The following is a 25,213-nucleotide window of genomic DNA, read 5'->3' as shown; positions in this document are numbered from 1 at the left end:
AAACTGATATTCAAGATTCTGGATTTTAATTTGTCACATGTATAAATATAGTGCTATACCAGCAGTGAAAAGAAATTTCTACTCCAGTCTGTGCAATAAATCAAAGTAGAAGGATATTAAAATTAAATAATATGAACAAGTATTGAAAATATAGAAAACCTTCAAAAGTTACAAGAAATTTTGAGAAGATATTTAAAGAGCAGGCTGTAGTTTGTGCTTATTTCAATTATTGGTGTTAATTATGCTAATGGCTTAGATAGAAGTTTCTCCCCAAGCTCTCAGTTCTGTGGTAATATTATATGGTGTATTATGGTATTATGGTTATTGCTTTGTGAATTGAAATGCAGTATTAATACTGAAATGTTTTGTTTAAGCTGTTCTCTTGTTCAAACCTTTATCACTGACACTCTAACTATTGTTATAAGCACACAGTAAAAGCTCCATGAGGATGAAGTATATTTTTCAGTTGTGTGACAAATGGTGTACTAGAGCTGGGAAATCTGGGAGGGCATTCCCCGTGGAAACGTCCCCGTGTGTGTCTGAACTTGCTGAAGTCGGGGAACATCTGGATTTCGTAGCAGCAGGAAGTTGTTCCTTTTCTGAGACGAATGGTATTTGCCCCAGGGCTACAATACAACCAATTTTCTTTCCAAGCATGCGATGCTTCTGTGCATATAATCTTTAAATATTAGGAAAATATGTTGCGGGTGTTTTTTTTTTTTTTTCTTCTTCCCATTGTCCTTTAATTATTGCTTATATATTGATTCATAGAATTGGGATGACTGGTTTCTAACATGTATTGTCTTATTACAGTACACATTGGACTGCCCAGCAGAGATTCTTAAGTATGGAACCAGACCCATATGTTTCTGTTGTTTTGTGCTTTATCAAATCAGTATTTCATTTGGGTTCTAATCTAGACAGACAGTCTTCATGGATTGTAATTTTGTACCTTGTGCTGCCAGTTCTGCGTCAGATAACCATGATTTGAGCAGTCATTTTATTATTTCTTTCTTTATTCATTCTTTCCCGCATACTGCAGTAGTCCTCCCCCACGTTCACACCAGCTTGACAGCCACCCGCGTACTTTCACACTGCAAGCTTCATTGAGTAAAGCATTGTTCAAAGTAGAGTGGAATTTGGAAAATTTCTCCCATAGTCTTACAGTCTGTAGTAAACATAGCTGATGAGAGGGAGAGGAACCCATTGGTGTCTCCCAGCAGACAGAACAGGGCACAGTTGGGATCAAACCCAGATCTCCACTGTAGCACACTCCTTGTTTACCTCTTTAAATGGAAAAATCTTACTGCAAGAAAAAAAACTGACTTCTGCACTATTGGAGAAGCCCTGAACAAGTATTGTGGTGTCAACATTTTCTGCATGATTACTTGTATGGTTACGGTGAATGACACTTGCAGTCTCAAGGTGATTAAGATGAATGTTTATTTTTATGTCAGTGTAATCTTTTACTTATGCAAGTTTTTTTTTTTACTAAATTACACATTGTATTCCCCTATGGCCCTGTCATTTGGTCTTGCCATATAAGCTATACTCATCCTACACCCACCAACTTGTACAATAAAAGTACTGCTCTAAAAGTACTGAATCACCTGGAAATGTATAAGTTAAATGTGTTTTTTTGATATATAGCTCTAAAAGTATACTTATTCATTTAGGGGGCGATTGTCCCATTCACTTAAGTCAAATCAAGTCAGAAAAGTGTGCATCTGTGTGTTTTTTTTTTCCACTTAAGTGTATTCTCCCATCCACTTAAGTATCGGGTTTAAATGCACTTTGGCTATAATCTAATATATGGAATATAATGCACACAATGTGTATTACCATTGGTCATCATTGTGGCATAAAAAAGAATACATCTGTAAAAGAATAAGGAAATAAATTCTGAATAACAAAGTGAAATAAATACAAATAAAAATAAAATAATAAGGAAAAGGAATTTAATAGAATAAGAAAAAAAATTTCTTCATTGTCATTGCTTTTTGCCACATTGCTTTTAATTTTACCGTATTGGGGATAAGCTGTCAATCAGCTAGCTTTAGGCATGCCTTCCTGCCCAGGCTAAGTAGTCAGTTCCAGCACACACAAATTCTGCTTTCGACTACTTTTCCGATTTCCATCAAAAATCAAAAAAATGGATAACAAACGCTCACATTCTATTTTGTTTTTCCATCTGACACAAGACAATGTGACAAGTTACTTGTGGAAAACAAACATTTTAGTTAAATCGTGGTCATGTCTTATGAATTCCATCCCACAATACATTGAAAAGTGGGCACGATTTACTAAAGGCGCTTTAACACCGCAGAAACTTTTTCTGGAACCAGGGACTTTTGTCATGTTCACACCACAGGAACTCGACTCGATTGTAGTTCCATGGAGGCAGTTCCGGAACCCTTTTAACTACCTACTCCAGACTAGATACTTTTCCTTCAAACACACACTACTGGGGAGGTACAAGGATAAACTTGCTGACTGGTTGATGACGAGCCCCGGTGTTAACTTGGAAGTTACACGGAAGTGCAGGGAAAGAGTGGAGCAAAATTGAGCAGATGGAATTATTTTTGTACCTCAATTACATTTTTATTGCATCCATTAATAGATTTTTTTGCTTGTGTCTCCATCGGAAAATTAAATCTATAACCAATATACTTGAGTCTAATTTGAAACTTGCCAGCGCTTATTAGTGGGATCTCATTCCATTGTTTTATTATTCTGTGGAAAATGAAAGATCCATCTGCTGGCCAGATCTAATAAGAATCATAAACATCTGACGGGTCCTATAAGTAAAGAATAAATGAAAGCCTGTGTCCCACTTTGATCGCTATCAATCCCCCAATAACTAACAAATAACTAGCTAACAAAACAACTTACAGTGGAAACCGCTTATAGTAGGTCTAATCATGTCTGCCTGGGTGAAACTGATCAGTATATGTGGATGATAATTATATCCATTTTTTCTTTTTGTCAGGCAGATTACCAAGTTACTGACATTTGTATATTTGGTAATGCTTTACATTTTCTGCACCTTCATAATGCTTTTATATATAATGCATTATTAAAACGTTCAGTGCACCTTCATAATGTATTCATTAAGTACTCATAAAACATTCAAACATGTATGTACATTATATAATAACACACAATTTTATAATCATGTAATGTTTGTTATTAATGTATATTAAAGCTGTTAAGAGAACATTTCAAACTGGATTTAAGGAAGCACTTCTTTACACAGCGTGTAATCAGAGTATGGAATAGTCTTCCTGATAACGTAGTGCGAGCTGAATCCTTGGGTTCCTTTAAATCAGAGCTAGATAAGATTTTAACAACTCTGAGCTATTAGTTAAGTTCTCCCCAAGCGAGCTCGATGGGCCGAATGGCCTCCTCTCGTTTGTATAGTTCTTATGTTAGGATTTTAAGGTGTACTTGCATGCTGCTTATGAATGCGTTATGAAGGTGCACTTAATGTAAAGCATTACCGTATATTCATTACATGAATATAAGAAACCGGACAACGTTGCTATTTACTGAATTTTATTGACTCTTTCAGAATACAGTATAGCAGTTTCAAACGCTTTTCAAATTACAGTATTGTACAAATGAAATTGATGAACTATGTATAATTCAAATTGTATTAATACAGTATTGTACTGTACATAAAATATAGCTGATTGTAGTTTCAGTGCTTGTTTTTGTTAGTTTATCATGAGCTTTGATGAGGCTATATTTGTCAGTAAGAGAAAATGCCTTTTTCCTGTGTATGCAGCATTAGCCTCAAGTAGCTAGCCAGAAGAAGATGGGTCACTGTAAGGCAAAGTAGGATGATCAAAGTAAAGTAAAAAATATTATAATAATTATTATAATAATAATAATAATAATAATAATATACACACACCCACAAACAATACTGCCAAAAGTATCGGGACTACCTTTTCACACACATGAATTTTAATGACATCCCATTCTTAATACTTAGGCTTTAATATGGAGTTGGCCCATCCTTTGCAGCTACAACAGCTTCAGCTCTTCTGGGAAGGCTGTCCACAAGGTTTAGGAGTGTGTTTATGGCAATTTTTGACCATTCTTCCAGGGGAGCATTTATGAGGTCAGGCACTGATGTTGGATGAGATGGCCTGGCTCGCAGTTTCCACTTTCAATCATCCCAAAGGTGTTCTGTTGGATTGAGGTCAGGGTTTGTGCAGGCCATTCAAGTTCCTCCATATCAGACTCACTCATGGACCTTGCTTTATGCACTGGTCATGTTGGAACAGGAAGGAGCCATCCCCAAACTGGTCCCACAAAGATGTGAGCATGAAATTGTCCAAAATGGCTTGAAATGGTATAGCATTGAGAGTTCCTTTCACTGGAACTAAGGGGCTAAGCCCAACCTCTGAAAAACAACCCCACACCGTAATCCCCCCTCCACCAAACTTCACACTTGGCACAATGGAGTAAGGCAAGTACCGTTCTCCTGGCAATTGCCAAACCCAGACTAGTCCATCAGATTGCCAGACAGAGAAGCGTGATTCATCACTCCAGAGAACAAGTTTCCACTGCTCTAGAGTCCAGTGGTGGCGCATCCGACGCTTGCATTGCACTTGGTGATGTAAGGCTTGGATGCAGCTGCTCAGCCATGGAAACCCATTCCATGAAGTTCTCTACACACTGTTCTTGAGCTAATCTGAAGGCCACAATAAGTTTGGAGGTCTGTAGCTGTTGACTCTACAGATAGTTGGCAACTTCTGCACACTGTGCGCCTCAGCATGTATTGTCACCGCTCTATGATTTTACATGGCCTACCAGTTCGTGGCCGAGATGCTGCTGTTCTCAATTGCTTCCACTTTGCTATAATACCACTAACAGTTAACCATGGAATTTTTAGTAGCAAGGAAATTTCACATATGGTGACATCAGGTGGCATCCTAACATGGTACCATGCTTGAATTCACTGAGCTCTTGAGAGCAGCCCATTCTATCGCAAATGTTTGTAGAAGCAGTCTGTATGCCTAGGTGCTACCTATGGCTATGGAAGTGATAGGAACCTGAATTCAATGATTTGGAGGGGTGCTGAAATTTTGAGCATCTGCCAATACCAATCCACTATTTTTTTCCCCTTATCAACTAAACTGAGATATTTATATCTATGCATTTCAATTTATATGCCAAACCAATGTATATGTGAATGCAGTGGTACCTATACGTCCGCTTTGGAATAAGTCCAACTTGGTATACATCCTGTTTGGATGCGAAAAAATTTGTTTGGTATATGACCTTTGTTTGTAATATGACTCACATGTTAGAACTTGTATGGGTCAAAATAAATCACGACACCGCGCACTATCTGCTCCCTAAATTAGGGGTGCAACGATTATTCGACATTGTCCACAAAAATCGACAATAAAAATAGTCACCGACAAATTTGATTGTCGATAATTGTCACCAGGCGTATTTTTAGATGGAGTGAGACATTTTCCTTCCTTTCTACCTGTGCAATACTACCGCTTTCCAATAGACTGCACCAATACACCGCACTGGTGAGATTCGCTCTTGCGCAATAGCATTCAGCGACAGGTAGAAGAATGGCGGCCACAAATCAGGCATCATCGCTTATTAAACTCTAAAGTCTGGGACACATGGATTAAATTTTTCTGTCGCTATGACGGATTTCCATCAACTGAGTGCACTAAAGGTTAATAATGAGATTTATGTAGATCTGAAGGGAAAAAAATGGGGGGCTGGAAAGACTGTATTCCTTTTAATTACGATTTAATTATTCTTCCTAAAAATAAAAATAAACATTATGGTTTCGGCAGTTCGTTTAAACATTGACGGCTGCGGAGTAGCCTACAGGCTGCAAGCTATTTCCCGACGCGTGTTTAAGATGCCAAACTTCATAGTAGGGAGAAAATAATTCCCCAACATTTATGGTGCGTTCGATTATTTCTCTCCAAGTCAGAACTCGGATGAAAACGTCACAACGCCAAGAAAAACGTCACTTCCCGTAGGAAACACGCCTCTTTTATGACGTTGAAGTTGGACAAGATTTTGTTGTCCGAGTTGCCCCTGTGGCGTAATTTCAACATGGTGACTTGGTTTGTTTGTAGTTTGTTTACCGTTCGAAAAAAGAATATCGCTATGAATGTACTAAAATATTTTATAATGCTTTTAGTGTGGTTTGACTAGTTCGTGTTTCTTATTTGTCTCTCGGAAAAATCTCCATTTCTCCATTTTCTCCATTTGGAAAACTCCAAATCTGCTAAAATATAAAGCAACAACACACAGCAACGTGTTCATGGAGGCAGCCATGTTTGTTCCGAGATGTGGGTAGCTCGAAGAGAGAGGAGATTGTCGGACGTAATGTCACTTAACTCGGAATTTCCGAGTTCCGAGAGAAAAATGAACGCACCATTAGTGCCACATCAGTCTCAAAGGCTTTTAATGTTCCAAAACAAAGACGAGTTCTGCCAAAGGGTGAATGGCGTGGGCTTCTTGTTGCCTGGTGTATCCAATAATAATAATAATAACAACAATAGTAATACAGCATAATAATAGGCTAGTAGTAGTATATTTTACATTTTCAAAAAAGATCAGAATAGAACGTATTTATTTGGAAGTCAGTGGTGTGTCATGAAGTGTCTCACTCGCTAATAGTAGCTAAAAAAAGGTCAGAAAACAGTGGAGAAAACCCATCGCTTAAATAGATAAAGAAGCCCAAACTTCGAAGCTCAAGATTCAGGACAGTGGCTCCGATGTCACAAGTTCTGCAAGAGCTTATGCTCCGTTAAAAATAACAGCAGTTTTGAAGTCCATTTTTTTGCTGTTAACAGAGGAATGACAATGGAAAGCTGCTCTAAATTTCCCGTATTTTGGGTCGGGATCTTGGGATTTTTCAGCCTGCTTTAAAATGAGTTTTTATTTGTAAACATAGGCTATATAAATAGCTGATATGACAAGAAATTACCGTGCATTTTAACCTCTATACCACAAATGAAGTGCGAATTAGCATATACAGGTTAAAATGCATGATAATTTCTTGTCATATCAGCGCAAATGCACATAAAATACATAAGCATTTGCACTGTCACAGCAATGGATTGCCGCACGTATCGCTTTTAAAGGTGAATGTGTACTTGCATACCAGTTATATGCAGCCCTGATTATAACAAAGATTGTATCAGAAATTCGGATCGGTATTGGCGCCGATCCAGACCTATTTGACGGATCGGGTATCGGCCATGTGTGACCAATCCATGTCCCATACTTATTTAGTTTTTGGCAATCTCTAAAAAGATAGGTCCTATTTCGTGTTAAATCTATTTGCACAATCTATCGCACAACAGCTCTTTCCCATTTTACATGTGTTTTTTTTTGCGGCATTCAAGTCGAACAATAACCTCATGGTAAATGTAAAAGCTAGGAGCCATTTTAATAATTATGCAATTTTATAATCCAATTAGTCAACTAATCGTTTTACACTCACCTAAAGGATTATTAGGAACACCATACTAATACAGTGTTTGACCCCCTTTCGCCTTCAGAACTGCCTTAATTCTACGTGGCATTGATTCAACAAGGTGCTGAAAGCATTCTTTAGAAATGTTGGCCCATATTGATCAGGATAGCATCTTGCAGTTGATGGAGATTTGTGGGTTGCACATCCAGGGCACGAAGCTCCCGTTCCACCACATCCCAAAGATGCTCTATTGGGTTGAGATCTGGTGACTGTGGGGGCCATTTTAGTACAGTGAACTCATTGTCATGTTCAAGAAACCAATTTGAAATGATTCGAGCTTTGTGACATGGTGCATTATCCTGCTGGAAGTAGCCATCAGAGGATTGAAACACATGAACATATCCAGGGCTGCAAGGATTGCTGGGATTGCTGCGAGGATTGCTGGGATTGCTGCGAGAGAGTGGTGTTGAGCTGCAGCGATTGTTTGGGATTGTCTTTTGGAGTGTTTTGAGTGTTTGTGTGCTTTACCTGTTTACGTGGGTGGCTGTTTATTTCTATTTATTGTTCTTATTTCAGTCGGCGTGAGTGCTTGTCTGTCCTGTCTGTTAATTAACAGCGCGATTATTACCGACAGAGAGCTGCGGGTGTCGCGTGAGCGGCGTTTTTTCTGTCCGCGTTTAAACTCCGTAACAAACACCCGCAGGGCGATAATAACTAATAATATCTAACGTCGGTATCGCTACCCAGCGCCGGAAAAGGACAGTTGCTCCTGAGCTTTGCTCGGTCGCCAGTCGGGGCCGGGAGGACATTTTCCACTTTTTTCCCGCTCCGGCAGTAGCCTGCTGTGAGGGGGTTTTTGTGGTTTTTCGACCTCCCAAGAGCAACTTCGATTTCGCCTTGTTTTTAGTTCATACTTGGTTCAGGCAGAAGTTCTTCTGGTAAGTAGTAGTAAATTTATCAGGTTTAAAATTTTAAATAAAATAATAATTGAGTTCCGTTTTAACACAAGTAATAAATTATTTTAGTGTACTCTGCACGTTACTGCATTTATTGTTACGCAAATTAATCTTTATAGTTAAATACACTATATAAATTTACTGGGCTGGGAGTACGGGGTCATAGTGAGTTAGTTAATTATGGGGCCGGCTCAGTGTTGCGTTTGCAAGATGTTTGCCCTTCTGGACGTTAGTGTCCAGTCGGACTTCATCTGCGAGCGATGTAAGCTAGTGGACTCACTCATGGTCAAGGTTTGCGACCTTGAGGAGCAACTGGCTCTCATCCAATGCAACAGTGAGTTAGATGAGCTAGTTGATACGCCGTTTAGGGAGATCACTAGCCACTAGCGGGGGGGAGGGAGAATGAAGAGCAGAGAGGTCGAGAGAGCTGGGTGACCGTAGGTCGTAGACGCAGGAAAAGGCGTACACACGTTACAGAGGCGGCATCACCTGAGGTGTCTGTGTCTAACAGGTTTCAGGTGCTTCCAGCTTTAGAGCCGGAAGGGACTGGGGAGGCAGGTGGGCCCTTGGGCACTGAGGAGCCCCCTCCCCCCAGAAAGAGGGAGGTTGTGGTAGTGGGGGATTCAATTATTAGGGGAGTAGACAGTTATGTCTGCACACATGATAGAGGGTCCCGTACGGTGTCTTGCCTACCTGGTGCCCAGGTAGGAGACCTTCCAGATCGTGTGGACAAGCTTTTGGCCCCAGCTGGGGTGGATCCAGTTGTCGTGGTGCATGTTGGCACCAACGACATAGGCAAGGGTAGAAGGGCTGTTCTGCAGGATAAATTTATAGAAGTCGCCAATAAGCTTAGAAGCAGAACGTCCATGGTGGTATTTTCTGAAGTACTCCCCGTGCCACGCGCAAGTCAGGCTAAGGTAGCTGAGATAAGGAGATTAAGGTTGCATCTGAACCGGAGGCTAACCAGTGTACTGGGAAGGCGTATTTGTAGAGTAGTTGAGGAATTTTTAAACTAGGGACTGGGGGGGCAGGGAGGTTAGTTAAGTATGTAACTGGGGGGAAACGGAAAGCCCCAAAAAATCATATTATAAGTAGGCACTGTAATAATCCTACCCTTTGTTGTCTGTATTTAAACGCCAGGAGTATTAGGAATAAAATTCATGATTTAGAGGCTCTTATCTCATCGGACTCTTATGATATTATAGCAATAACTGAAACGTGGTTGAGTGATAAGGATGGACAAGAATATAATATGGATGGTTACACATTGTTCCGTAAAGACCGTATAGGTAAGAAGGGAGGTGGTGTTGCAGTATATGTAAAGGAAAACTTGCAGGCAAGGGAGCTTACTGATATAAGTAAAAGTACGGAAGCTATATGGGTAAAATTAGATGCTACAAACTCAAATAGCCTAATTGTCGGTGTTTGTTACAGAGCACCCAATGTAGCTGCTGAGGAAAGCAGATTGTTATACAGCAGGGGTATTCAACTAAAATTTAAAGAGGTCCAGTTAGAGAAAATTTCTTGAAGGAAAGGTCCGGAATATCATAATGTCTAACTATTTAGTGTGATATATATTTAAGTAGCCTATTAGTTGCATCAACATTGCATTTAATCAGTGCCTGACTGTCAAATCAAATTAATTCAGTACAATTCAAAAACGTTTTGACAATATTTATTGTCACGTGACACAGAACTTCGGCCAGCTGGCTGGAGTGAGATGGTCAATTCGAGATGTCTGCACACACGTATAACAATTCTTACCTTGTAAATAGTCTGCTTTTGTATTTAACCGTGTAAATACACATTCGACGTAGCTAATTTTAGGTTTTATAATGGAATAATATAGATTTGCCGTAAGATTTCCAGCGTGAGTCTGAAAGCGTGAGTGTCATGCCAGATGCTTGAGATTTGGCAGCCATGAAAACGTACATTTTTTCTTTCACCTGAGTGTATTTATATAACAGATAACATTATTTTATACATATGTTAAAAAGCAGAAACTTGAACGAACATGAATTAACAATAAACTACGTCTATTTATCCAACATGTTATATAATACATAATGTATTTAAAAACTTTTCAGCTGTATGATTTCAGGACAGACCAGTCACTCTTTTAGGAACATTACGGCTTTTTGGTTGCGGGTTTTAGCTTCGCTGCTGCTATTAACACTAATGGCACATTAGCGCAGACAAAGGGCTGCATGAGACGAACTACGTCTAGCTTAATGGCGGTTAAAGGTGTTTGACGTTCATTGGCATGGGAAACGGCGGTTCTACTGCTAAACCACTACCAAAAAGACCACAAAAGCTGCGCCGGTAAAAATAGAAGCGTCCGGTTTTAAATAATAATGTTTTGGCTATCGGTCTGGGTCCGTATAGGACAACTTCTGGGTCCGGACCCGGACCGCGGTCCGCCTGTTAGTGACCTCTGTTATACAGTGATATTAGGATTATGAGCAATAAAAATTATGTGGTAGTTATGGGTGATTTTAATCTACCGGGGATGCAGTGGGACATTGTTGTTGGCTCTTCTGAAAATGAACTTGAGATGGTGGAATTAGTACAGGATTGTTTTTTTACTCAGTTTGTTAACACCCCTACCAGGGGAGATGCCATTCTTGATCTTGTTTTGTCTAATAACCAGGACAGGATTGGTAAATTAGACATTTTAGAACCACTTGACAGTAGCGATCATAACATGGTTAAATTTGAGGTTAAGTTTAGTGCCCGAAGAGCAAAGTCCAAATCAAAAATATATAATGTTAGGAAGGCTAACTTCAATTGTATGAGATTAAAACTAGAAACTGTGAACTGGATGGAGTTAAATAATAAAACTGTTGAAGAGGCATGGGAATTTTTTAAAAGCACATTATTGCAAGTGCAAGAGGACTTCATACCTGTTTCCAGCAAGAATAAATCAAGAAAATTGCAACCTAGGTGGTTTAATAGGGAAATAAAGTATAAAGTAAGGAGGAAAAGGGCTTTGTTCCAGAGATGGAAAATAACTGATGATGACATAATAAAGCAAGCGTATCTAAATCTACAGGCTGAATTAAAAAATGACATTAGACAAGTTAAAAGGAATGTTGAAAGGAAGATCGCATTGGAAGCTAAGGATGACGTTAAAAGTTTCTTCCAGTATTTTCACTCTAAAAGAGCTCTAAAAGCTGAAATTACTAATCTGCAGGATAGTAAGGGTCTTATAATTGAAAACGACATTGACATAGTAAATGAGTTCAATGATAGTTTTGCACGGGTATTCACTGTTGAGGACACTAGTAACTTACCAGTTCTTATTACTAATCCAACATCGTCTATAACTAATATATATATAACTGAAGTAGGACTGGACGATATGGCAAAAATTTATATCACGATATATTTCTTAATTTTGGTCGATACGATATAATTCCGATATCGATATGGACAATATTAAAAAGCCTCAGGAAAAAACTGCCGAGGACACGCACAATGGATGTCTGCAAACTGAATTTGCAAAGTCTATAATACCTCCAGGCTCCTCCTATTAAAATTATATAATTTTTTTTTTAATAAAAACAGTACAAAAAAAAAGGTTCACTTTTTATTTGTATTTGGCCTTTACAAACAAGAAATGTGAAATAAACTATCAAATAAATAAAACTCTCAGACTCAGCTTATTAACAATAATATATTTCCATTTAAACTAGAACAGGCTGATTATTGATATACAGTCGAACCCGGTTATGTCGCCGGCCTAGGGGGTTGCCAAAAAGCGTCGAGATAACCGATGATCGAGATAACCGAAAACCAATATGGCAGCAATATATTAGCATCTGCTTGAAATGTATTTATGTGCGTTAATAACTGAGAATGTACATGCACGGGTTTTTGGCATTGCCGCGATTTATTTGACGCGATCGGCATGCTATAAATATGTACATACATCGGGGCCGGTTCTAGACATGCATATATGAGGGGGCAGACAGAAATGTGAAGGGGGCACATGGTGGCGACAAAGGCGGGAAAGGGGTGGGGTGGTGCTCTGGATAATTGTTTTTGTCATGTAATTGGATTGCACTTTGTCAGGCCTCTGCCCTAAGACCTGTCCAACTTGGGTGTCCCACCTGAAGGCTAAGCTTCTGCTGGTGTAGCTCTTAGGGTCACTGAGGCACGCAAAGCCCCTGACCACAGTAAGGTGGCAATCCCTCAGGGGGAAAACTGAAAATTAAAACAAAAAATAAAATAAAATATTCCTCATCAGATTAAAAACAAGACATTTACCTTAATTGGATGGCCTATATCAAACATATTTGAACCCAACAAAACACTTTTCACTATTGCCAATATCACCAAAACTAAAAAGGGTAGGCTAAGTTATGAAAAAGAAAAAATCAATTCACCGAGTCTTGAAATATAAAACTGAAAAATAGGATCGGTCAGGGTTCATTTCACTACATGTTGTACTTGTTATAACTATGTATGTGACGAATAAAGAATCTTGAAATCACAACGAACAAGTCGCTCAATGAGAATGAATGACGTAACCGACTGGCTAAGCTGCTTCTAGCGCCAAGGTGGTTCAAATGGTACGATCCACACTAGGGGTGTCTAAAATCGTTTTACATAAAATTTTCCTACAAGGTGAGGTTATCTTTCTTAAAAAAAAAAAAAAAAAAACAAGAAAAATGTTAATACCCCCCCCCCCAAACTGCTATTTTTGTCTATTTGGGGGGGGTACAGTACCCCCCGATCAAGACCCCCCCAAATAGACAAAAATAATTCGAACCATGATCTCACTAGTCGCTATGATTTTGACGAGAGAGACTGCTGTTTCCTCTAAACCTTCCGCAATCACGCAGCTCATTTCGCTCTGCCCTGCCTACTGAGAAACTGGCTCATTTGCATACTAACAGTGATTGGATGTTTAGCTGGGGGGAGGGTGAGTGGGGGATCTGCCGAGTGCTGCGTGAGCCCGCGCACAAACAGAACACGGAGGGAAAGAGCGAACAAGAAGTGAAACTTATCATCTCGTTTGTGCCTTTTTCAGTGGATTTTTCAGCTACTGTAGTAAATCTTGTCCATATTCAGTTTGTGAGTAATTATTATTTTCTTCCTCAACTTCTAAAAGTTTGATTTAAGGGGGCAGGACGTTTGCTTAAGGGGGCGTTGCCCCAGCGTAGAGCCGGCCCCGACATACATGTTGGCTAACAAAAGGCATACCACCAACTAACAGCAGAGATTTACCAGTATACAATAAAAACCACCGTCGTTTCTTGATACAAACCTTTAATTATATTCTCCAACATTGAAAACACAAAGATCGCTCACAAAATCACAAAAAACCTGCGGGGTGTACTGTAGTTCGTTTTTACAAAAAGCTAACCAGTGTCAAAATTAAATTCACGAGTCATTTCGCTCTGACACAGCTCTGAAAAGTATCATACACGTGGTTACTATGGTTTCTTTACAAAGTCTAAAATGCTTTGTTGCTTTTGCCTTTAACAGTCTGCTTGAAAACAAATGCTTCAATATTATTTATGCTGTCTAAAAAAGTTTTACCTGATCACGTTTCACAGCTGCGTTGTTCAGCAAATTACCATGCGAATGCGATTTGAATACGCGCTGTTTAGCACTTGTGATAAATTTTTAAAAGCCGGTGAATATATATAATATTCAAATGTATATCGAAATATCGGAAATGTGTTTAAAAATCGTATCACCGTTATCGAAAAAAATTCTATCGCGATATATATTGATATCGAATTATTGTCCAGCCCTAGTTTCTCCCAAACAAACCTGAAAGAGTTCCAGTAATATGAAAATGGTATAACTATTTCAAATTTTGTCAGCTGTGACAGATTCAAAAATGATTTTTTCTTGCTCCAACAGTTGGATGTTTGAGCTTCACTGACCACTGCAGAACAGAGAACTGCACAGTAATTAGGGGCATATGCAAACATAGGTAAATGTACAATACGCCTGAGTATTTTCATAGAACCTGAGACCATGCATGAGATTTGAAGTTAGTGTTAATTTCGTCACCTATTTTTAATTTAGTCTTAGTCTTAGTCTTGTGCCAAATGTCCTTGTTAGTTTTAGTCATATTTAGTCATTCACATATCTTTTTTTGTTAGTCAAGTTTTAGTCGACTAAAAGTCTCGTCATTTTAGTCTAGTTTTAGTCAAAAGAAAACTCAAGGTATCTTGGTCAAGTTTTAGTCGACTAAAAGTCTCGTCATTTTAGTCTAGTTTTAGTCAAAAAAGAACTCAATATATTTTAGTCTAGCTTTAGTCAAAAAATTGTAGTCTTTTTTAAAATAACACATTATTACTGAGATTATTACTGATACACATTTCAGTAAAAAAAAAAGTGTTTCACATATCTCAAACATTGGTTAAATGTCATAATTACCTGACAAAATACACTTGTTGAATGATTTTTGTTGAATGCAAATGTTAAATGTGTCTGGTTTTCAATTTCTGATTTAGGAGACACATTCACAAATGATTAACCTGTTCTGAAGAGCATTTTATTTTAACCAACACAATTCAAAAGCTGGGTCCCAACAGACTCCGACTGACAACTTAAGTTACAAAGATGTCGTTTAAAGTTGGTGGTGTTTTTCCCCGAAATTCTTTGTCCGCAGTGTTTCCCGTCAGTTATGATGACACATTCTGACTTTTTGTCAGTATCATTGTACTTAAAATGCGACCAAATATCGAGCCTCTTCCTTCGACCTAGCATGTCGTCGTCGCTCGTCACTCGTGTTCGCTTTGTGTGTTGTGTGTCGAGCAGGAGTATGAGACCTGTAACTTGAGCAACAGCGCGAAGCCGCGAAATCGTTCTGAATATTTTAAAGCCGTAACAGCTGATGAAAAAGCAGAGACGATTGTAGACGAAAATGAAAAGAGATTTTATCTTAGTTTTTATTTTATGCAAAACATTTTCGTCTCGTCTTTTTTCGTCAACAATAATCCATGTTAATTTAGTCTTAGTCAGTGTTTTTGGACAGTGGTGCAGTCTTGTCATCGTCTCGTCTTAGTCATGAAAAAAAAGGTCGTTGACGAACATATTTCGTCTCGTCTGACGAAATTAACACTATTTGAAGTGTAAATATTCAATGACATATCTTTTCAAAAGCCTAAGTGATTAATGCAAAACGACTTACCAGATATTCCTTGAAGAGTTTGTCTACATCTTTCCAAAGGTAGACAATAAGGCCCTTCAGAAGACACTCTCGTGTCAGATTCACCTCAATGCACTATAGTTGAGAGCTCACACACACATAATGCAAAATTAAGCTCTCCAATTTTGCAACTCGACTGAAGTATGGCGTTTAATTAGTGCCAAAACTCGCGTGCATACAAACCACGAGTGCGTATGCGCTCGCGAGCAGAAAACCCATTCTGTGTTTGCGCTCGCGTTTGCACAGCACTCATTCATTCGCTTGGTATTAAATTAGTGGCAAAAGTTGAACCATGCGTGCGTGTGAGTGAGCTGAAAACCCATCCTCTCTACGCGCTCGCGTTTTCTGGACCCTACGCGCTCGCGTCTGCACAGCACTCACTCACGCGACAGGATGAATTTTGACACTTTGGAGGCGGGAACAGTAGCTAATGTCTCTGCTCCTTTGATTGTTTTTTTTTAATATTGACTATGATTGGCTATTTGCTTTGGTAGAAGATGAAGATAACTGGTCAGTGACACGTAATCAAGCAATTCAGCTATGGTACATTTGCTTTGTCCCACGGTGCACTGACCTTTCGTCTTTGTTTTACATCAACAACTGTGAACAATGCAGGCCATCTCTCTTTCACCTCTCCAACTCTGGTTTCCTTTCTATGGAGGAGGATTAGGGCCACCATGAAAAAATTATTTGAATTCTGATTTTTTAAAATTGGAATTCTGAGATTAAAGTCAGAATTTGAATAATATTTTCATGGTGGCCCTAATCCTCTACCGTACCTTTCCCACAGTTTCCTTCGCAGTGAAAATGTCTTGTTCATTTTCTTCGTTGTATGATTGTTTCGCTTATTCACTGCACTTATAAGTCTCATTTTCCAATTTGTCTGGGATCTCTCCATTTGGAATATCAGGTATACTGTATGGTTGGCCTCTCCTCTTGTAGGTCTCGTTACTTTTATTGCTGGCAGTGAATCTTCTGTAGCTTTGAACTTTGAAAAAACGATGCTACGCCGATGTGCATAATTCGCCGCTCTTTATGTAGTAGTATCTCATCACATGGCTAAAAGCAGCGAAAAAAGTGCGGATCATGCGTGTAAAACATTATCCTTTGCATGATAAATAAACACACATTGTTTGGTAACAATGAATATGACTTTGAAACACATATGTTAAGTGCTTACCTTGTTGAAAAGATTTTTCTTTATTTCCGTTTGAACCTAGCGAGAGAAAATTGGCAGACAACAGGAGCAAAACATCAGCCAGCAGAAGATTGTGATAATGGCCTGAAGTGATGACACATGGTCACGGGATATGAAAACCTCTGATTTGAAGTGAAAGTACTATGAAGTGAATAAATTTAAACCAGAACCCGAACCCGTCATTTTCGATTAGACGATACAAAAATATACTTCAAATAAATTACACGGTCCTTTCATTTTTTCATGATATGAAATTTTGTTGTTGTGACAGAACTAATGTATACACAGTTAAGAATGAAGCTTGGGGTCCAAGTGCACAATACAGCTAGGTATCCTGTGAACCTGGAGCACTTCATTAAGAAATGTAACATTCGTTGACTTTTTGTGATAAATCATACTGAATGAAAATACCATAGTCTAAAGAAATTATTATTAGAAGCCTACCTTATACACTCTCCCTACGTCTCCAAAAAAAGTGACATTATTAAATTCTCCAACAGTAAAGTTACCTATGATACATTTCACCAACTGGTAAAATTTCATGAATAGGGAGGCTAGCGATGAAAAATTAATATACGGTGGTACCTCAGTTCTTGAACTCACTAGAACTCCAATTTCTTGAAAGTTGAACAAACCAGTTTGACCTAGAACTCGATCTGAATATCAGAAGTCGAACCGTAAACGCTGACCTAATATAAATTGTACGCGCCAGGAAATGAGTCATACTACAATGCAATTCTTACTTGAATGCCTTCTTCACAGACTGGACGATAAGCCAAATAAAGCAGCGCAACATTACAGTAACTAACAATAAATAAACCACTAACTTACGTGTACTATTAGAGCATTTATGTCATTTATTTAAACTTTGTTTTACCAGGTAAATTAACTGAAAACCAGAAATAGCAGATTATGCATTGGAACTGCCTGGGATTCAAACGTAATGCGTGTAACTAAACTCTTCAGCCAATAAGGGCAAAGGTGTGTCGTCACAGAGGCGGTTCCAGTTTGTGCAGCAGGGTGAGAGGTCACAATGCATCTAACCGTAATGCATTGCATCAGGATCAGAATGCGTTGCTTTAAGCCAACGCTGTAAGCAAGTCGAACGCACCCAATGACGTGACTGGGGAAACAAACTGAAACGCGGACTTAATACAGAGGACTAATGGCAACAACCAGAAACAGCTGATCACATGGGGATCCCATACGAGGTTAACGAGGGGGCGTGGCACACGGAAGGAGCGGACGATCGGGGCAGGACAGGGGTAATGTTGGGATAAGATCTTTATCGTTTTGGAAGACATTAAGAAAAAAAATGCTCTTCTTGTTTTATCCTGTTCATTTTGTGTTTAAATGCTTAAAAAAAAAAAAAACATATTTAGGTGTAATTTTGGGGGGCCGGGAACCAATTAATTGGTTTTCCATTATTTCTTATGGGAAAAATTTGATCGGAACTCGAACTTTTTAGGATTCGATCTGGAGTCCGGAATGGATTAAGTTCGAGAACCGAGGTACCACTGTACTTTAATAAACTTTATATTCAGAATTTATATTCAGAAAATCCTCGTGCGCCCTACAGTTTTACAGTTGCTGATCTGAACAATGTTACTGGGAAGTCTGCAGAAAGGTCCATGGAATAAGTTTAGATGGCAGATGTCTGTGTTCACAAGATGGCGGTTGCAGGCTTCCTTTTTGTTTTCTGCTGCCATTGGTGTTACGGTTTGAATTTTGCTGCCCTCTGTCATTGTGTTACAATTTTTGATCTGATGATGTGTACATTTTTATGTGTAGATTTTTGTCCATATAATGTTTTTATGAAGTGGTCATAAGATCCATCAGTGATCAAATAGAGTAAATAAAATAATATTTAATAACAAATAAAGAGATGTTCATTTCCCAAATAGCCTCATAGCCTTCATTTCCTCAAGTAGCCTTCACTATGGTGGGGTGTTTTCCTGTTTTAGTAGTATCTGCTTGGTTGCAGCTTGTTAAGGAAATAAATGACTCTCTCTGTTACTGGCATTCAGCATTTTATTATATATCTTGTGTTGATAGGAAAAATGTTGCAGTGGCACAAGTGCAAACTGAAGGTATGCAATGTGCAAAATGAGCAGTTTGTGCAAATTAATGAGCCAACAGTGAACAAAAAAGGTGTCCAGTCAAGGTACCAAGTTGTGTATATTGGGGGGGGGGGGGGGAATCGAAGAATCAACACCGCAAATTACTATCGAGCACATTGACAGCTGTGGGGAAGAAGCTGATCCTCAGACTAAACCCTAAATTCCACCTTAAATATAAAATATAAAAATATAAATATAAAACTTTGCATGGCTAATTGTTGGATATAGAAGAATTTTATCAAATAGGAATGGATGACATGCCTTATTACAAAGATTTGCGAACCAATTTACTGCCAAAAAACTAATAGTAGTAGTAATAGTAGTAATTGCGCTCAGGCAAACTGTGCAGATGGCTTGACCACAGTCTTGTCCCCAGCATGAAGTAAAACTTCATCAAATCATGTAAACAAATCATCATTAGTTTGGTTCTCGTTCTCCTCTTTTGCTTTGACCTCCATGCAAAAACATAACATACCCATTACATTATAAGGAGAAACATTTGTCGTTTTAACTAAGTAATTTAAATTCTTTTTTTAGATAAATTATTATTACATTACAACAGAAACCTTTATTGTTTCAATAAGATTTTTGTGTCTCATTATAATGAGAATTGTGTTTGTTTCTTTGATGTGGTAGGCTGGTGTGTGCCATCAAGTAATGTTTGACAGTTTATTGAAGTTTCTAATTTTCTAATTGTTTAAATTTTATAGGACAATAAATTGTTTATATTGCCCAGCCCTAGACTGTAGATGTACATTTGTCCTGTCCCTGATTTGTTTCCATTTTTTCTTTGTTTTCCAAATAAAGATCTTGGCTTGCGATCAGATCCAGACTGTAGAGCTTCTCCTCTACCTGAATTTCACTCACAGGATCGAGTGCACTCAGATCTGCTCCTCGCTGAGCTTAGGAGCTGGCTGCAGTTTCCTCCTCAGGATTGAATGGACTACGTGCGGCTTGCCAAATTGAGCAGTGAGATCACCATGTTCTCCACCAATGATCCTTAGGGATTGTTTGATTTTATGATTTTTCATGATATTAAAGATGTATTTTTACTATTTTTTTTTTTTTACTTTAAGAGTGTAACATAGAAGGCTTGTCATTCTTGTTATGTTTAACAGTTCCTGTGATATAATGGTGCAATTGTTTGACACTTATGCAGACATCTTCAGATTTGTTTTATTAGTTTCCATTCATTTGGTCAGAAATATATTGAATGTCATTTCACTTGAAGGTCACAGCTTATCCTTGTGCATCTTATGGCCCATAAAGAACGCTGTTGCTTCCTGAAATTACTCCTTATTCTTCAATGAGAGATTGTTTTCACTTGCCATAATTAGCTAGTTTCTGCTAAAAATGTTGCCAATAAGGATCCAATGACAAAAATATCTATATGACACAATCCCAGTGAGACCCTGTGTAGGAAATGGGCTGGAACCCATAGTTTCTACCAGACTATTATTTTTATCTACCCTCCCTCACACTTTTTTACTGAGATGTAAATACGAAGCTCATACTTTCAGGACCATAATTTTAGAAGGGTAGAAGTAAGCGATTGCTCGATTTTTGTTCTTGTCAGCATGATGTATAATGGTAAGAACCTTGTTAATCTTAATTTGCTGACCCTTTTCTCTACCGTGTAGTGGGTGGGATTATTGTGTATCTGTGGCCTCTGATATGACAGCCTGTAGAAACTGTGATGTCAACCACAGAACACAATTTAAACATGATAATCCTCAGACATTTACTGTACATACTGAACAGAATTACTGAAGAGTTAATGAACAAATGAGTGCATAAATTCAATAATTAAGTAAATAGGTGGGTAAATAAGAAAAACAAGAGTTCCAAAAGAGTGGAGTATGTGACATTGTGTGAAGCACTGCCCCAGCCCCAGCAAACCCTTTACCAGAGTAGATATGACCACTTTGCCTGAACATGGATTCCTTTGTACATTCTCAGAATTATTTTGTAAATAAAGTCAATCTTTCTCTTGTATGGCTGCTTTGTCTAATTTCCAGTTATCTAAGAACTTCATTATCAAGGCACCACAGAAATGAGTATAGGCCTGAAATCAACATAGGGTTCAATTCACTTATGTTGGTACTGTGTGTAGAACAGGAGATGTCAGTTGATTAGTTCTGCTGTATTTTTAGTTTTAGTTAAATTTCATATATTTAAAAATGAAGTGAAAGTACACCATGGCCATGATAGTATTTTGAATGGTGTTGTGAAGGAAGTTGAAGAAAATTATTTGTGTATTGCTTTACATTTGTCAAAGAGCTGTTTTCTGAAATGACTCTGAAACTTGAAATTCTAAATGTAAAAACACATATCTCTGCAAAAAGAAATAACTCTTCTCAGAATGGTGCACACACGCACCATATGATTACATTGAATTACCAATTATGCACACATTCAAAATTAGCCATCACCTATTCCAAAAGATTCAAAGCAGGATGCAAGTTTTTATGGGAGGGGCATATTTACTTTTTCCAATGTAAGAAGACATATCACAGTGATACTACAGCATGCAGGAAAGTATATTGGCAAAGTATAATTACTGACCTGTTCATATTTCTGAATGTCTGCTTGAAAGCAGCAACTAATGATCATCTCAGGTTGGGCTGGACTCTATCCAGCCTCACTCATGGTAATGTAAAGTGGCCTAAATTTCATTTGAGATTGTTCTTGGGCAAAAAAATACTAATTCTACTTGATTGTTCCAAACTTGGGGCGAGATGCAAATTAAATTTTTTCTAATGGTAGTAATAGTGCACCATTGCAAATAGCTTATTGTCGCATAAATATACAGGTGGTCCCAGTGTTGCAGTAAAGCATAGAAGATTCTTGAACATATATATGCTATAAAAAGTCCAGCTGTAGGAAGTTTAAAACAAAAAAAATGCATAGAATGATTGCTGCAGGTGTGGAAACAGATAAAAACATTGCAATGAATGTTTGGGAATATTTTTTTTTAATTGTCTGCAGCAGATGTCGGCAATGATACCTACTGCAGCAGCAATAAAGGTAGGAAGCAGAGAGGGGACCAGTGATGGATAATTCTGAGCAGATGTGTCCTTATGTGACTCGCAACGGGGTGATGAAACATTATCCTACCTGCAACCCATTTGTGCCTGGCTCGAAGACGTCCAATCTCAATGTGGATAATAAAGATATATCCATTCAAAGCCTTAGATTTTTTATGTTCATTGTCCCTGTTAACTTGCACTTTGACTTAAATTGAGCCCCCTGTTTAGAGAAACATAGCTATCCCAGCCGCCCATAGGTAAATTCAGCATAGTCTGTATGGCAGAATATTGATTTATTAGTCAAGAATGTCAACCAAGAACAACAGCCATATGTACAGATTCTACCCCAGGGCAGAGCCAGGACACGCTGGATTATATCCCTTGGCTGTCCTGGAAGTGCCTCGGTGTCCTCTCAGAGGAGTTGGAGGAGGTGGCTGGTGACAGGGAGGTCTGGGCATCCCTGCTTAGACTAATGCCCCCCCCGACCTGGACCCAGATAAGTGGTGGACAATGGATGAATGATGAATTAGCCTTTATACATTAAATGTTACAGCTTTAAATTAGTGCACACTAAATTCCTTGTAATTCACTGCATTTTAAAGTAAAACAGTTATTTGTAGTTAGTCAGAATGCTAGATCTCCTGAACTTTTAAATACTATAACTCGTGGCCATAAGTGGAAATTAGCAGGAGAACATTTTAAAATGAATTTGAGGAAGCACTTCTTTACACAGCATTTAGTATGGAATAGTCTTCCTGCTAGTGTAGCGCAAGCTAAAACCCTGGGTTCCTTTAAATCAGAGCTAGATAAGATTTTAACAACTCTGAGCTGTTAGTTAAGTTCTCCCCAAATGAGCTTGATGGGCCAAATGGCCTCTTCTCGTTTGTAAATTTCTTATGTTCTTTGCTTCTGGAATTTGTTTAAAAATATTGTCAATATGAAGCCATTATTTTGACCTGGTTTGAGGTTGTCAAAAACATTTATGAGTACGACAGCTTAGCTCTTCCTGCCATATTGGAATTTCCCTGGATTCACCTCCCTGCTGTCAGGATCTGAACATCCTGATTTTACCAAGTTTAATGTGTCCCTGGAGCCACAAGGGAGGAACTTGTGTTTCACTTCTTTAACCAATCAGTCTTCATCATATGACATCACCACATTTTCATACTTAAAACTTCCAGCCATCACGCTGGCAGCTGCTGGCACCTGTTGCATGTTATCCTTAATCCTTAGTGTTTAATTGGTTCAGGTCACACCTGTCCGTTGTTCTGCCCTCATTATCTTTGTGTATTTAAGTGCCTCTCTTACTCTGTTCCTTAGTTGGTCATTGTGGTTGTTCCTGTGTTTGCTACTGTTTAGCTTTGTGTTTTGAAAGCTAGCTACTTCAGGGGGGTATTCCAGAAAGCTTGGTTAACTTACCATTTGGTAAATCATAACCTCTGGGTTGATATACCCCAAGCCCGCATACCATGAGTATGTCGGTTCCAAAACACCTGAGAAGAGTAAGTTCAATCAACCTCCTATTGGTTACCCAGAGTTAATGCGCGTGCACCGTGCATACATAAATACGTTTTCAATTGATCGCCGATTTCACGAGTAAAAATGGAAAATCAAAGTGAAAAAAAAGAGAGCGGCATACTTCACAGAGGCGAAGTTGGACGTTTTAATGCACGCATATGAAGAATTCAAGCCAATAATAATGAAAAAAAGCAATACGACTGCATCGGCTAAAGAAAGAGAGTTGGCTTGGCAAAAAATAACGGACAGAGTAAATGCGTGTGTATTAAATTGCAAATTTGACATCGCCTCCCCTTTTATTATAATGCAAAATAATTAAACACCGCTTCCGCATCCTTTTGACTGTTAAATCACTATGAAAGCATTTACTTGTCCTGCCATTAATTTCTTTAGGTTAAAATAACAATGTGTATCGACTAGGAATATATGGTTTCTTATTTAATAAGGTGTAATCCTTCTGGAGCCAGAAGAACTTTGAGCCAAGTCAAAATGAAACACAAAAACATTCTGCAAAAAGGTAATATTTGATTACACGATCACTGAACTATTTATTAAACACGATTTAATATATTCTTTCTGTCATGTAGCTAATAGAAGAAAGGCTGAAGCCCGTCTAACTGGCGGGGGCCCACCACCACCTCCCCTCACCCCATCTGAGGGCAACCAGTGGTAACCAGCATTGTACTGTCCTGTAATGATTACCTATAGTTAGTGGAAAAAAAGTAATGAGTTCGATGATTTTAACAAAGCAAAAAATTAAGGATACAAAATCAAGTTACCTGCACATTGATACTATGAATAGATTTCCTATTAACATAGTCTCCCTCATTTATTGAAGGAGCTTTAATAGGAATGTAGGTGTCATCAATGCACCCAATTATGAATGAATGAATGCCTTTTATTGTCACTATACATGTATTACATGTATTCCAAATTACATTTGGAAACCCTGAAACAGAAAGTCATATATGGAAGTATCAAGTGTGTGTGTGTGCAGGATGAATACATGTATAGATATAAATAGTATGACTACATATTAAATATGCATCATAGATTTTACTACAAAGGACAAACCTACCACTCTGTGGAATTCCTCTTTAATAACACGCAGAGCTTTATGGACAGGGAACTGTACAAACGTATAAAAGGATATAGCAATAACTGAAACGTGGTTGAGTGATAAGGATGGACAAGAATATAATATGGATGGTTACACATTGTTCCGTAAAGACCGTATAGGTAAGAAGGGAGGTGGTGTTGCAGTATATGTAAAGGAAATCTTGCAGGCAAGGGAGCTTACTGATATAAGTAAAAGTACGGAAGCTATATGGGTAAAATTAGATGCTAAAAACTCAAATAGCCTAATTGTCGGTGTTTGTTACAGAGCACCCAATGTAGCTGCTGAGGAAAGCAGATTGTTATACAGTGATATTAGGATTATGAGCAATAAAAATGATGTGGTAGTTATGGGTGATTTTAATCTACCGGGGATACAGTGGGACATTGTTGCTGGCTCTTCTGAAAATGAACTTGAGATGGTGGAATTAGTACAGGATTGTTTTTTTACTCAGTTTGTTAACACCCCTACCAGGGGAGATGCCATTCTTGATCTTGTTTTGTCTAATAACCAGGACAGGATTGGTAAATTAGATGTTTTAGAACCACTTGACAGTAGCGATCATAACATGGTTAAATTTGAGGTTAAGTTTAGTGCCCGAAGAGCAAAGTCCAAATCAAAAATATA

General features: G+C 38.4%; 1 protein-coding gene across 1 annotated transcript in view; it reads left to right on the top strand.

Moving 5' to 3' along the window:
- The window catches only part of irs1 (insulin receptor substrate 1), a 32,996-nt gene extending 12,079 nt beyond the window's left edge, over nt 1-20,917 (top strand). Inside the window, exon 2 of the mRNA XM_072701763.1 lies at nt 19,730-20,917. The gene's annotated coding sequence lies outside the window, so the exon portion shown is untranslated. The remainder of the gene's footprint in view (nt 1-19,729) is intronic.
- The last annotated feature ends 4,296 nt before the right edge of the window (nt 20,918-25,213 follow it).

Source organism: Paramormyrops kingsleyae, chromosome 17 (assembly GCF_048594095.1).
Source record: "Paramormyrops kingsleyae isolate MSU_618 chromosome 17, PKINGS_0.4, whole genome shotgun sequence".
NCBI classification, from domain to species: domain Eukaryota; kingdom Metazoa; phylum Chordata; class Actinopteri; order Osteoglossiformes; family Mormyridae; genus Paramormyrops; species Paramormyrops kingsleyae.
The sequence above is the reverse complement of the archived record's forward strand: the minus strand, read 5'-3'. Positions and strand labels throughout refer to the sequence as shown.